The 12,756-nt window shown below is 41.8% G+C and overlaps 1 protein-coding gene across 1 annotated transcript in view; it reads left to right on the forward strand.

The window, feature by feature from the left end:
- Nucleotides 1-12,756, forward strand: part of LOC136859459 (synaptogenesis protein syg-2-like) — a 633,890-nt gene that overhangs the window by 253,342 nt on the left and 367,792 nt on the right. The window lies entirely within an intron of this gene.

A 12,756-nucleotide genomic window follows, 5' to 3' on the forward strand; every position in this document is an offset into this window, starting at 1 on the left:
ACAGGAGATTCCAAATACCAAATTTCATGTCTGTTTCTGAGATATACTGAGGACATATTATTTTTAGAAATTCACCCCCTTTGTCACTGCTGTTCACAGACATTAATTGGATTTTCCAGAAAGAAAAAATACGTTTTATTTATCTTTATAGGAGATCCCAAGTACCAATTTTTATGTCTGTGAGAACTTCAGTTTTTGAAATATGAGTATCCTCATACAATGTATTCAACCCCTTTTCCACATTTTGTCACCCCCTTTAAGGGGATTTCCTGAAAACAAAACGTGTTTATTTTTAAAGGAGGTTGTAAATACAATTTTTTATATTTTTAAACTGTTATTTTTTTTTAGATATAGATGGGCTCATTTAAAACATTCACCCCCTTTTAACCCCCTTAGCGACGGAATATCCAAAAATCCTCCCATAGTGAGCACCTATGCTCAAATATAAATGTGTCCCCAAAGTTTTATTTCTTTATATCGAGTAGTTTTGGCTCGGCGATGATCAGTCAGTCAGTCAGGACATGTTATTTTATATATATACTAGCAAGATACCCGTGCTTCGCTACGGTATTATACTGAAATTTATAATTGAATGCTTAACGTTTTATATATAACCCGCCGATATTCGCGATCTGACTCGTTTACTGAGAGATTACGGCAAAGTTCCTCCCATTTTTCAATCGTTTTTCCAGCAATCGATTTTGTATTTCCCGGGCTAGGTCCAGGTATTCCACCCGGTCAGTTGGGTCCCTAAATCTTAGCCATGCTTTCCTATAAGCATTTTTAATGTGGATCAAATTCTTGAGGAGATCCTGCGTGGTGTCCTCTTATGTGCCTTGGCGGTACTGAACCGGCGGCCGGACTGCAATCGTAGTCATTACCCGTCCAGGACCCGTTTCCAGCACGGTCCGCATATTTTGACGACGGCCCAGATTATTATTATTATTATTATTATTATTATTATTATTATTATTATTATTATTATTAGGGTGGGTGAAATTAGTTGAATTTAGGTATTATTATTATTATTATTATTATTATTATTATTATTATTATTATTATTATTATTATTATTATTATTATTATTTATTATTATTATTGATGTTCTGGACCCCACAGCAAGATGCAAGACCGCTACTTGGCGGTAAATTATATCTGCTGCCATTGTCATTGATCACAGTATGACCAGCACCATTGTCGCCCGTAGGCAAGTGCGCAGGACTTCTGGCGATAAGAATGACATACTTCCGTGCATTACTGACCTGATTAGAGAAGTGAACAATTGCACAGTCAATCTTATACCTATCGTTTATTTCAAATGTGTTTAAATTTCTATTTATATGCCGGAAGAATCTACTGTAATCTAAGAAGGTTCTCCAAAGGAAAAGTTGGCTCTTGAAAACTAACCCAGGAAAGATTAAAAATGATCGGTTTATGATCAGAATAAGTCCATTGAAAATCAACAATCATTCAACCGGGTCAGGAATGGAATTAATAAAGCCCCCAGCTAGCGGTGAGGATAGGAATTGTGCCGGCTGCCGAAGCCTGTTGCACTCCTCTGGAGCAATGATTAGTGAATGACAAATGAAATGAAATGATATTGGAGAGTGTTGCTGGTATGAATGATGACGGGGAAAACCGGAGTACCCGGAGAAAAACATGTCCCGCCTCCGCTTTGTCCAGCACAAATCTCACATGGAGTGACCTGGATTTGAACCACGAAACCCAGCGGTGAGAGGCCAGCGCGCTGCCGCCTGAGCCACGGATGCTCCTTATAAGTACATTAGGAACAGTAAAATCAATTGGTCTCACCTCCGTCTTCACCCCACGGCGGTTAAGTTGATTTACCCCCCGCCCCCCCCCCCCCCAAAATGAAGGCGTGTTTCTTTATGATTAAAGGAGATTCCAAATACCAATGTTTACGTGTGTTACCTTCAGTTTTGAGATATAAGTATTCCCATAAAAATAATTAACTTTTTTCACTTACTTTCACACTCCCTCCACCCCCTTAAGTGAATTTTCCGGCAAAGAATATTTGTTTCTTTAATAGTAAAGGATCTTCAAAATACCGATTATCTTCAGATTTTGAGATATGTGTCCTCATGAAACGAATTCAGCTCCTTTTCACATCCGCCCCCAAAGTTGATTCCCCGATCCCCCCTCCCCCAAAACGCGTCGTTTTATCTTTAAAGAAGATCTAAATACCACTTTTTACGTCTGTAACAACTTAAGATTTTATTAGATGTAAGTATCCTCTTACAATTAATTCAATTAATTTTTCATTTTTTAACCCCCCCCCCCCCCACCACCACCCACCCTTCCTTCATTGGATTTTCCGAGAATACCTGTTTGTTTACTTTAACAGGAGATTCCAAATACCAGTTTTTACATCTGTAACATTTTACGTTTCTGAGATATACTGTATATATAGTGTTTCTAAAAATTCACCCCAATTTGTCACTCCTGTTTAACCCCCATTAATTAGATTTTCCAAAAAACAAAATGTATGTTTCTGTATTTTGAAAGAAGATTCCATATACTAACTGTCTGGTCTGTAATGTCTTCAGTTTCTGAGGTATAAGAATCCTCATTAAAGACATTCAACAACTTATTCACACTTTTCACCCCTCCTATTGGGATTTTCCGAAAACAAAAAATACGTGTTTCTTTATTTTGAAAGGACATTCTCTAAGTACCAATTTTTACATCTGTAAACTTTTAAAATTTTTGAGATATAGATAAACTCATTTTAAAAATTCACCCCCCTTTCAACCCTCCACTATCTGGATTTTTCAAAAACGAAAAGTACATGTTTCTTTATTTATAAAGGAGATCCCAAATATCGATTTTCAGGTCTGTGACATCTTCAGTTTCTGAAATATAAGGATCCATATTGAAGGAATTCGATCATTTTTCACCCCTTTTCACCCCTCCTATTGGGATATTCCGAAAACAAAAAAAAGCGCGTTTCTTTATTTTGAAAGTAGATTCTATGTACCAGTTTTTACATCTGTAAAGTTCGAAAGTTTTGAGATATAGATACATTCATTTTAAAAATTCACCCCCTTTTCACACCCCCATTAATTCGATTATCCAAAAACGAAAAAATACGTGTTCCTTAATTTTTAAAGAAGATCCCAAACACCAATTTTCAAGTCAGTAATATCTTCAGTTTCTGAGATATAAGTATCCTTATTAAAGGCATCCACCAATTTTTCACCCCATTTCACCCCTCCTATTGGGATTTTCCGAAAACAAAAAAATACGTGTTTCTTTATTTTAAACGTAGATTCTATGTACCAATTTTTAGATCTGTAAACTTTCAAAGTTTTGCAATGTAGATACAGTCACTTTAAAAATTCACCCCCCCTTCCCACTCTCCCAGTAATTAGATTTTCCAAAAACAAAAAAACACGTGTTTCTTTATTTTAAAAAAAGATCAAAAGTACCAATTTTCAGGTCTTTAATATCTTCAGTTTCTGAGATATAAGTACCGGTATCCTGATTAAAGGCATTCAAGCCCTTTTTCACCCTTTTTCCCCCTCCTATTGGGATTTTCTGAAAACAAAAAAATACGTATTTCCTCATTTTTAGAGAAGACTTAAAATACCAATTTTTACGTCTGTAAACTTTGCAAGTTTGGAGATATAGATACACTTATTTTAAAATTTCACCCCCCTTTTCACCCTCTTAGCGATGGAATTTCCAAAAATCCTCTCTTAGCGAGCACCTACATCTTAATATAAATGTATCCCCAAAATTTCATTTCTTTATATATATAGATAGATTGAACTTCCTCTACTCTAGGCCTGGAGATACCCAGTTTATTACAGATCAGATAGCGGTTTGTATCATGGAAATATCCCCGGAAGACCCACACATTCCTAACAGGTTTCCTAATTAAGTCGGTTATGGTAACGTATAGTTTATTATGAATCTGGTGCCTCTATCCTCTCATATGCAACGGTGACTAGTCTTATGTTTGAAGAATATATGCCTAACTTCCAATACTATACTAACAAAGAAGTCCAGTACATATGAGCTTCCAAATCCTCCCCAAATTTATCCATCGCTCTCTCAGACCCTTCAGTCCAATTCCCAAATTTCGCATTGAAATCGTCCATTAGCACTATACTATCCTTGCTGCTGACCCACACTACGATGCCACTCAGTGCTTATTCCTAATCTGCACCATCATATGGTGAATAGAATGAGATAATTCTTGTCCTAGTTTCTCCAACTGCTAAATCTAACTACATCATTTGCTCATTTAAGCGCTTAACGTAAAAACTATGTTGCGTGTTGTATGAGTTATAGGGATGTTAATGAGGGTACAAACACCCACATGAGCCAATGTAATTAACCATTTAAGATTAAAATAACCAACCTTTCCAGGAATGGAACCCACAGCTCTCTGGGCCGAAGGCCACTACGCTGATCAGTCAACTGAGGAGCCGGACAATCGCTCCAAGAGTCTACGAAACAGTTGATTATACTGCGCATGATGAGAACTAGGAAAGTGACTACTCGAATAATATATCATTTACCAATTGACCCTAGTGCTGGCGAATCAAAATGATGTCCGGAAGGACCGGAAGGATGTGGTTTGATTCCCATCCATGAAGTCTAAACATTTAGAAACGATATTTCCACTTCTTGAATGAAAAATTGGCTCGAGTTTCGCTCAACCTAAACCACAAACGAATACCAGAATAATACTTGTGAACATTACTAGTCATAATGGTAAACATCCTAACCCAGCTAACGTCGAAGTCACGAATTATTGAAGCCTACACTTTATACTCCTCCAAGGACCTTAATAGATGAGTTTCCTTTTTGTAATATTTCTATGATTTTCCAAGCATAAATTTTAGACTTCAATGATTCATACAGTTAGTCGAGAAATTTTGAAACACGACCGTTTCACTCACCCTACAGCAGAAATAAATAATCTATCAAATTACTTCCCGGAAGAAAGGGGCCTGGGCACAAGCTAACATCTTCACTTCACTTCACTTCACTTCACTTCACTTCACTTCACTTCACTTCACTTCACTTCACTTCACAGTTGCGAGTTTACAAATTTTAGACATCCTCCTCTATGTATCGAAATAGGATGAACGAAATTATTTATTTTGCTTAGGTAACGAATTTAACATCCATTTCCTCAGATGTGTGTTTGATAGAAATGGAAAGAAAGAAAGAAAGCTTGTGTTTTACGTGACTATTATTTGCTAGTCATATGCCATTGCTTTCAAAATTCTCAATAAATTGGCTAACATTCAATCCACAAGAATCTTGGTGTGAAGCTAGCGACAACCCTCACTTAGCAACCATGCCAAAATATCGATAGTTAACAGTAAAGATTTGTTTACCCACTCCAACATCGATCTGATTGACACAGTTCGTTTTTACGTCAGAGGAAAGCATTTTCTGTTATTGCATTCATATAGAATAACGGAAATTATTACAATAAATTCTGCAATAATTTAAAATTTACGACCACAAAGCAAACAATGAATGACTCTTTTCCAAAGATCGTTCAGATAGTACTTGCCTCCATATAGCACCAACATAATGTATTTTCGAAAAATCTTGTCGATATACACTGACTGACAGAGCAAATGCAACACCAAGAAGGAGTGGTTCGAAAGGGATGAAAGTTGGGGAAAAAACAGAGACGGCACGGACGAATAATTGATGTTTATTTCAAACCGATATGCAGGTTACACAATGCGCACGGCATCGACTCAGTAGGATGTAGAACCACCGCGAGCGGCGATGCACGCAGAAACACGTCGAGGTACAGAGTCAATAAGAGTGCGGATGGTGACATGAGGGATGGTTCTCCATTCTCTGTCAACCACTTGCCACACTTGGTCGTCCGTACGAGGCTGGGGCAGAGTTTGCAAACGGCGTCCAATGAGATCCCACACGTGTTCGATTGGTGAGAGATCCGGAGAGTACGCTGGCCACGGAAGCATCTGTACACCTCGTAGAGCCTGTTGGGAGATGCGAGCAGTGTGTGGGCGGGCATTATCCTGCTGAAACAGAGCAGGTACGGGAGTGCCACCGGCCGCAGCACATGCTGCACGTAGCGGTGGGCATTTAACGTGCCTTGAATACGCACTAGAGGTGACGTGGAATCATACGCAATAGCGCCCCAAACCATGATGCCGCGTTGTCTAGCGGTAGGGCGCTCCACAGTTAGTGCCGGATTTGACCTTTCCCCACGCCGACGCCACACTCGTCTGCGGTGACTATCACTGACAGAACAGAAGCGTGACTCGTCGGAGAACACGACGTTCCGCCATTCCCTCATCCAAGTCGCTCTAGCCCGGCACCATGCCAGGCGTGCACGTCTATGCTGTGGAGTCAATGGTAGTCTTCTGAGCGGACGCCGGGAGTGCAGGCCTCCTTCAACCAATCGACGGGAAATTGTTCTGGTCGATATTGGAACAGCCAGGGTGTCTTGCACATGCTGAAGAATGGCGGTTGACGTGGCGTGCGGGGCTGCCACCGCTTGGCGGCGGATGCGCCGATCCTCGCGTGCTGACGTCACTCGGGCTGCGCCTGGACCCCTCGCACGTGCCACATGTCCCTGCGCCAACCATCTTCGCCACAAGCGCTGCACCGTGGCCACATCCCTATGGGTATCGGCTGCGATTTGACGAAGCGACCAACCTGCCCTTCTCAGCCCGATCACCATACCCCTCGTAAAGTCGTCTGTCTGCTGGAAATGCCTCCGTTGACGGCGGCCTGGCATTCTTAGCTATACATGTGTCCTGTGGCACACGACAACACGTTCTACAATGACTGTCGGCTGAGAAATCACGGTACGAAGTGGGCCATTCGCCAACGCCGTGTCCCATTTATCGTTCGCTACGTGCGCAGCACAGCGGCGCATTTCACATCATGAGCATACCTCAGTGACGTCAGTCTACCCTGCAATTGGCATAAAGTTCTGACCACTCCTTCTTGGTGTTGCATTTGCTCTGTCAGTCAGTGTATAAGCACGAGTCCCATGTCAACATGAATAAAATAAAGTCAGCCTCTGTGATGTAGTGGTTAGTGTGATTAGCTGCCACCCCCGGAGGCCCGGTTTCGATTCTCGGCACTGCTACGTAATTTGAAAAGTGGTACGAGGGCTGGAACGGGGTCCACTCAGCCTCGGAAAGTCACTGAGTAGAGGTGGGTTCGATTCCCACCTCAGCCATCCTGGAGGTGGTTTTCCGTGGTTTCCTGCTTCTCCTCCAGGCAAATGCCGGGATGGTATCTAAGTTAAGGCCACGGCCGCTTCCTCCCCTCTTCCTTGTCTATATCTTCCGAACCCCCCCCCCCCACAAGGCCCCTGTGCAGCGCAGCAGGTGAGGCCGCCTGGGCGATGTACTAGTCATCCTCCCCAGCTGTATCTCTGACCCAGAGCCTGAAGCTCCAGGACACTGCCCTTGAGGCGGTAGAGGTGGGATCCCTCGCTGAGTCCCAGGGAAAAACCGACCCTGGAGGGTAAGCAGATTATGAAAGAAAGAATAAAATAAAATGTATCTAATCTATTGAATAAATTGTATCTAATCTATTGAATACAATGTATCTAATCTATTGAATAAAATGTATCAAATCGATTGAATAAAATATATCTAATCTATTGAATAAAATGTATCTAATCTATTGAAAACAATGTATCTAAATAAAATGTATCTATGTTTTTAGGGTAACGGAGTACATTCGAACTGATAGGTATGCCTACATACAGAATCCAATACCACTCACTCATAAGCTGGCGAGTTGCATATTGAAAGCGGTAATGTGGATAGTTGGGCTTTATAAACAGCGTCACAACACAAAACAAATGTTTGGCCTGGTATTCGCATACAGTGGAGCTGTTGTGTGTTTGCTAGTTAAGTAACTAATGATGTTAGATCAACACGTCCAGTACTTTATAGTAACAACCATTTTAACCTCAGAGATACCACCGCATTTGTCCGACTCGTTGGCTGAATGGTCAGTGCACTGGCCTTCGGTTCAGAAGGTCCCGTGTTCGATTCCCGGCCGAGTCGGTGATTTTCTGATTAATTCTTCTGGCTCGGGGACTGGGTGTATGTGTCTGTCCCAACACTCCCCTCATCATATTAAGACAACATACCACAATACCAACCACCACAGAAACACGCAATAGTGATTACAACCCTCCATATAGGTTTGGCGTCAGGAAGGACATCCGGCCGTAAAACAGGGCCAATTTAACATGTCCGACGCATTTCACACCGCGACCCTACAAATGTGCTAAAAGCGGTAGGAAAATAAGAAGAAGATACTACCACATTTATCCTTGCAGAATACAAGATTCTTATTTAAAGCCGGTTGGTAGCCTCTATAGCAGGGCCTCTCAGAGTGCACCAGGGTGCATGCACTGTGCACGGTGCAAAAGACGACTCCGCTTGGTGGACCAGAGTGCATACCCCCACTCCTCGATTTGGAGCAATAGCGCTGTCTCTCTCTTTCCCCACGCCTATATCGCTCGCTCCTCCTGTCTCCCTCTTCCTCACTTGCTCCGTAGTGCTCCAAATCCGAGCCGATTTGAGCCGAGTTGAGCCGAGTTGAGCCGAGTTGCCCAGAGACGAAGCGTTGGTCCGAACCGAGATCACCATCATACCCCCTCACCTCATATGAACACTGCTGAGACGTTTGGAACTGAATTCATACTTTTAGCACGCGATCTAGTGATTAGAAACAATATATCAACACATCTCCATCATTCTGGTGGTACTTAATATAGCTAACCACACTGTCAGATCGCAAAATCTTTACGACCATAGCTACCACGTGGGCCTGATAAATGTGTAGCAACTGAAGACAATGGTTATCGAGTAACTATTAGGACGGAGGGAGTTACTATCGAAACGCATTAAGTGGACAATCATAAAAGTGGGTTATTAAGAATCTCTTGTTGGTCTGTGGCGTTTCCACTATTCGGCATCTGGGACCAAGTATCAACATTCACGGATAATTAGAAATATTGTAGTTCAGATCATGAAATATATTTCACGAATTATTCCTTCATTGTGTTATTGAGAAGGCCTCCACGTGTGATTCAAATTTTCCAGAGCTAGTTCTGTTGTTTCATTAATCTCAAATATATTGTTTAAAAACGTGTATTTCTGTATTAAATATAAGTAATTTTTGTGTACTATCTTAGTTCCGAATCCTCGTGAACAAAGCCTTTCTAAGGATGGGCGATTTCTTTCTTTCTTTCTTAATCTGTTTACCCTCCAGGGTTGGCTTTTCCCTGGGACTCAGCGAGGGATCCCACTTCTACCGCCTTAAGGGCAGTGTCCTGGAGCTTCAGACTCTGGGTCGGGGGATACAACTGGGGAGGATGACCAGTGCCTCGCCCAGGCGGCCTCACCTGCTATGCTGAACAGGGGCCTTGCGGGAGGATGGAAAGACTGGAAGGGATAGACAAGGAAGAGGGAAGGGAGCGGCCGTGGCCTTCAGTTAGTTACCATCCCGGCATTTGCCTGGAGGAGAAGTGCGAAACCACAGAAAACCACTTTCGGGATGGCTGAGGTGGGAATCGAACCCACCTCTACTCAGTTGACCACCCGAGGCTGAGTGGACCCCGTTCCAGCCCTCGTACCACTTTTCAAATTTCGTGGCAGAGACGGGAATCGAACCCGGGCCTCCCTGGGTGGCAGCTAATCACACTAACCACTACACCACAGAGGCGGATGATGGGCGATTTAATGAATTAAATATTGCCTTCCCTTTCGTCCTATTTGTTCATCGTCGAGGTCATGGAGGTCCGGAATTTCTTAATTTAGTGAAACGTACGCTAATAATGAAGCTGAACTACGGTTATAAATAGGAACGGTTCTTTTCCAGTCATATTAAAAAAAAAAATATGAACACATTAGTAACATACGTCTGGGTCCGGCCCCGAGGTGTAGGGGGCAACGCGCCCGCCTGTCACCCGGTGGCCCCGGCCGGGTCAAGGGTTTTTAATTGTAATGATTACTATCCCTGGCCTGGGGACTGGGTGTTTGTATCGTCCTTAACATTCCTTGCCTCACATTCAACGCTCTACACTTCCACAATTCCACTTGCAAGCAGGTTCCTATCATGTGGTGAAAGTAGTGGCAAAAGATCTACAGAGGTTGACGCCACGAACAAATATGACTTAAAAAAAAATAGGTCTGGAGTTGAGCCATGAATCGCGATGTCTTCAGGATAGTATTCTTACATGTGGAAATCAGGAAAATGTCATTGAATTTTAGGAAAAACTAAGACATACTGGCAAGCTTGTCTTTTTGTAACTTTTATTTCGAAGTTAATGCTGTATTAGTAGTACCGGGAGAGTTGGTCATGTGGTTAGGGGCGCGCGGCTGTGAGCTTGCATCCGGGAGATAGTGGATTCGAACCCCACTGTCGGCAGCCCCGAAAATGGTTTTCCGTGGTTTCCCATTTTCACACCAGGCAAATACTGGCGCTGTACCTTAATTAAGGCCACGGCCGCTTCCTTCCCACTCCTAAGGTCTTTCCAACCCTTTCGTCGCCATAAGACCTATCTGTGACGGTGTGACGTAGAACAAATAGCAATAATAATAATAATAATAATAATAATAATAATAATAATAATAATAATAATAATAAATCTCATAGATATTCAGGAAAAGACGTTTGAAATTTTATTGACATATTCTCAGAATGAGTACTCAGAGATAGACCAAAAGAATTCTGAATCTAGCCCTATCAATGAAGGTAAAAAGCAATTGGCTGCTCGAAATCGGAAAAGATCTTCAGGAAATAGGAATCACAGATGATGTCAGACAGCTCTAAGTTCAGAAAATTAGTCGACAATCACCGCTTTAAACATCATCCAGACAGTACCACCAACAAAACCTGGTCAGAAGGTCGCAAGAAAATCCACAGCGAGAGGATGAAGAGATTTTGGGAGAAGGAAAAGGCAACAACATCATCGAAATAAGTTCAATCGCGCTCTTTAGTTGGGCACAACGAAGAAATAATAATAATAATAATAATAATAATAATAATAATAATAATAATAATAATAAATACAGTCATAAGGTCTCAGCTACCGAATAGAATATGCTCGGAAGTGGCGCCATGTTGATAGCTTGGCTACCATTCTTGGCACTCGATTTGTGCAGCTACCGGATGATTCCTATCACTGAGATAATTTTATGCCATGAAATGCCATGGATTTTGGTATCACTTCATGTATCGATTGCCATCGCTCAGATTGAACCTACGAACTAAAAATCATAAGTTGGATACTCGACCACTGATCTAGCGAGGCAGTTTTCATCTGAAATAATGTTCAAACAGAATTAAATTTGAAATAAGCTTGTCCGATCTGACAACCTCGTTATTTATCTCCCATAAGCACGTCGCATCTAATATGCATTATGGCAATGGTTCTTTTTTTAACCTACCCATGAGCTGTACCGCCAGTTTGAGGCACCTAGAACTGCCATATGTTTGTATTTCTTTAATAATAAACGAGGTTCATTCATAATTTACGAGTTGTACCTCTCCTGTTTTTAATTCTTCCTCTAGCGTATGTACAATATATTCCAGTTCCTTATAGGCCTACATTCAAGCCAAGTATTTTTCTCTCCATGGTGGAGAAGTTAATCAGTTTGCTGTATCTTCTCTGTAGACGTAACTCAGTACAGAGTTGGCAGCCTAGTGCTGCAGGCCCTTCATTTGAACGGAAGAGGGTCAGCCTCTCAAGGGGTTTGTGTACGCCCTAAAATAACAAAAGCGCGGTCCAGAAAATGTGTACGTGCCTAGAAATCGCCTCAGTCCGCAGACCATTTAATATCTACACGAGGGAAGGCGCAACACACGGTGTGGCTTTTATTGGGTCCTCAAGAATAACCAAACAGACATAATATGAGAGAAAGTTCATATTGCATGGTCATTTCACAAGTGGAAGATGCTAGTCTGACCCCTTTTCACCCTCGCTTCAAATTTAATCACTATTGTAGATAGGGTAGAAGTTTTTGGGGATTGGTAATTCAAAGTTTTCCTCCGTATATAAACTTCTGAAGTGTTCTACGAGTTTGATTTACTTCCAAACATGACAAATATTGTTTAGGATTCTTGTTGGACCTGGAGAGGTCTGTAACAAGAAGTTATGAAGGGAAATGTTAGTGTTTTTGTGAAGATAAACGTATCTTCTTATTCTCCCCGAGATGCCAATGTTATTATGTTACAAAACTTGTTTGAAAAGAACTCAGTTTTCATTGAACTATTAACATAGATAGCTGAATAAATTTAAGCCCAAGATGAATTGATTCCACATTAATTGTGAAATATAAGATTTAGTGTTTATTTGTTAGTTATTCTCGAGATTAGTCAGCGTATCCTTTTGCTAGTTTTAACGTCTCATCAACGCACTGAAGGCTTTCAGCGACGCAGGTAAATTATGAGGAAGGGGCAAGATTGAAAAGCAGTGTCCTTGGCCTATTAAGTTATAGTCCGAGCCTTCGTCTGACATGAAAAAGGGAAACCACGCAAAATCATCTTCAGGGTTGCCGACGAGGCGGTTCGAACCCAGCATCTCACGAATGCAAGCTCACGCCTACGAGACAAGAGCCGCGGAGCCAACTCATATGGTGGACTTCAACTGCCTTGCTGGATCAATGGAACTGTTAGCCTAATATCACATCACAGCACTAGAAAAGTTGGCGGAAGTTCAGTCGTCTTTTTCGAGACAACCAGCACACAGCG

The sequence above is a fragment of the Anabrus simplex genome, chromosome 1, assembly GCF_040414725.1.
Source record: "Anabrus simplex isolate iqAnaSimp1 chromosome 1, ASM4041472v1, whole genome shotgun sequence".
Classification (NCBI taxonomy): Eukaryota; Metazoa; Arthropoda; class Insecta; order Orthoptera; family Tettigoniidae; genus Anabrus; species Anabrus simplex.